The sequence below is a fragment of the Schistocerca serialis genome, chromosome 4 (assembly GCF_023864345.2).
Source record: "Schistocerca serialis cubense isolate TAMUIC-IGC-003099 chromosome 4, iqSchSeri2.2, whole genome shotgun sequence".
In the NCBI taxonomy this organism is placed as follows: Eukaryota; Metazoa; Arthropoda; class Insecta; order Orthoptera; family Acrididae; genus Schistocerca; species Schistocerca serialis.
Genome location: NC_064641.1, coordinates 97,452,917 through 97,455,739, shown reverse-complemented (window position 1 = coordinate 97,455,739; position 2,823 = coordinate 97,452,917). Strand labels below are relative to the sequence as shown.

General features: G+C 41.3%; 1 pseudogene; it reads right to left on the bottom strand.

Moving 5' to 3' along the window:
- Window positions 1-561: 561 nt before the first annotated feature.
- Window positions 562-679, bottom strand: LOC126475655 (5S ribosomal RNA; annotated as a pseudogene).
- Window positions 680-2,823: the final 2,144 nt, after the last annotated feature.

Here is a 2,823-nt window from a genome sequence, read left to right as displayed (position 1 = left end):
TTCAAGAGTGGAATTAAAATTCAAGGTGAAAAGTGATCAATCATAAAATTAGCTGATGACATTGCTGTCATAAGTGAAAAAGAAGAAGAATTACAGGATGAGTTGAATGGAATCGAAAGTTCAGTGAGTACAGAATATGGATTAAGAGTAAATTGAAGAAATACGAAAGTTTTCAGTGGTACTAAGCCACAGTTAAATAGAATTATTTGAAAGAATACACATCCATTTGGTTGTACATTACTGTATTACTCTTCGGTATTGAGCACAACATTCTTAGACCTTTAACATTTTGCTGTGTACTGTGCAGAAGGACAAATACAGAGCTCAACACATTTGCTTAACAATGAGTCTTACCTGCTTTGGGCTGACTTTACCAGAAATGAGTAACTTAACCTAACCTCCACCCGAACAGGCCATGAAGGCCCAAAGGTTCCAACCGGCCGCTGTGTCATCCTCAGCCCACAGGCGTCACTGGATGCGGATATGTAGGGGCACGTGGTCAGCATACCGCTCTCTCCGCCGTATGTCAGTTTGCCTCACAAGAGCTGAGTGCACCCCGCTTGCCAACAGCGCTCGGCAGACCGGATGGTCACCCAACCAAGTGCTAACCCAGCCCGATAGCGCTTATCTTCGGTGATCAGACGGGAACCGGTGGTACCACTGCGGCAAGGCCGTTGTCTACCAGAAATGAGTGCATCGCTACACGATGTTAATTTTGTGTCATTTATATCAATTCTAAACAAATGTGTTGAACTGTGTATTTCTCATCCTGCACAGTGCAGAGCAAAACCATGTGAATTGCGTAAGAATACTGAACTCGATAATTTTGTGAAAGCTGAAATCTAGATTGTACGGAGGAAGAATAATACAATAATATAGAGTCAAATGGTGATGTGAAAGACGTGAGTAATGAGAAGTAGTAGAAATGAGAGCACAGGAAAATTTAACATCACGAATGGTGATCTCGAAGTAGATGAAGACGACGAAATCTACTGCGTAGACAGCAAAATAACTCATTGTGGCTGGAGAAGGAGAACACAGAAAAGGAGACTGGCACTGGTAAAAAGACGTTCCTGGCCAAGTGAAATCTACTGGTATCAAACATAGGCCCTAACATGAGAAACAGATTTCTGAGATTGTACGTTTAGAGCACGGCATGGACTATGGGAAATCCCGAACAGAAGAGAATCGAAGTATACGAGATGTGGTACAATAGAAGATCGTTTAATATTAGGTGGACTGATAAGCTAAGGAATGAGGTGGTTCTCGGGAGATCGACGAGGAACGGAGTATATGGAAAACAACAAAAATAAGAAGGGGCGGGATGATAGGATATCTGTTGAGACATTGAGGAATATCTTCCATTGTACTGTACGGAGCTGTAGGGGGTATAAGCGGCAGAAAAGACAGAGACTTGAATACGTCCAGAAAGTAGTTGATGACGTAGGTTGCAAGTGCTACTCTGAGATGAAGAGTTTGGCACAGGACAGAAATTCGTAACGGGCCACATCAATCCAGTCAGAAGACAGATGACTCAAGAAAAAGGCAGTATGTAGTCAATACTCTCTCTCCACTTTCACCAAAAGTCATTGTCCTAGGTAGGCTATAACGATATGGAAAAAATACCCTAAAACAGTTTTTAGAGACATAACACGAACTTCAGGTACTTTTTGTCGTATGCATTGACACAGGAAGGTTACCTTGGTTCTGTTTACCGGTTCGTATGGATTCTGTTAAGATGTCACCCTGGTGCAGCTTGTTCATTGCCAAATATACATCCAATCGAGGTGGTTGAAACAAAGCGACATAAGGCACTTTGCATTCTCCGTTTCAAAATATGCAATTCACTTGCAACTGCACTGAACGATTTTCGTCGAGAGTATGGCTCTGCACCTTGTAATATTTTTCAATAGAATGGGATTTCGTTTAGTAGTCTATCGATCTTTTCACTTATTATCGCAATGCGGCATCGCTTACTTCATTTTATAGTTTAGTGATAAAAGGCGTCAATTTAATCATATGTATTCTATAGAAACAAATTTTATAAAACTTGTTTTTGGAATTGAGGGCGTCATTACCAACAGGAGCATTGTTGCTGTTTTCGTTCAGCGAAGCCCAAGCGCTAATGGTCACGTGTTTGCGATAATAGATGAGAGTCACTGTTCGCGTTTCGCATGGAACGATCAGATGTAGCTGAGTAGCATCAAAATCATTTGAACAGTTTGCTGGAGTCGTGAAATACGAGTTTGGAAGTTTTCCATCGATTGGTACAGCAGGAGTTTATCCGCTGAGGACGCGCTTAATTACACACGAAATCAGCGGCCAAATCGGTATCGTCAATCATAGTCAGTTGCAACCGTTGGTGAGCCCTGTTGTTTGAACAGTTATAAAGCCTGTCGTGGACAGTTATAGAGTGATAGCTTAATTTGGACAAGCGATGCAGGAATGTCAAAGTTCATAGCGAAAGTTGAACTGTCAACGAATACAGTTGGGTCTAGGCATCCTTAGGAAGTGTGTTACGAATTCAATAAACGAAGTACAACATGGTATGTTGTATTATCCTTTGACAGCAACTTTTTTCCACTTCAGTATCAAAAACTTTAATTTTGCGAAAGTAAACAGACACCTTTTTATTTTAGCAACGCGCAAAGATTTTGCAAAGAAGTGTGCTGTCTCTCTAAGTCATCCCATACTGAGACCCGATCCCAATAAATTAAACTACTGCAATAAAACGTGAGCAGAATATACAGGAAGATGAAGCTTACTATCCTCGCTATAGAAGATTTGCTATCGCTCTTGTTGTTCCCGTCCATAGTCGATCGT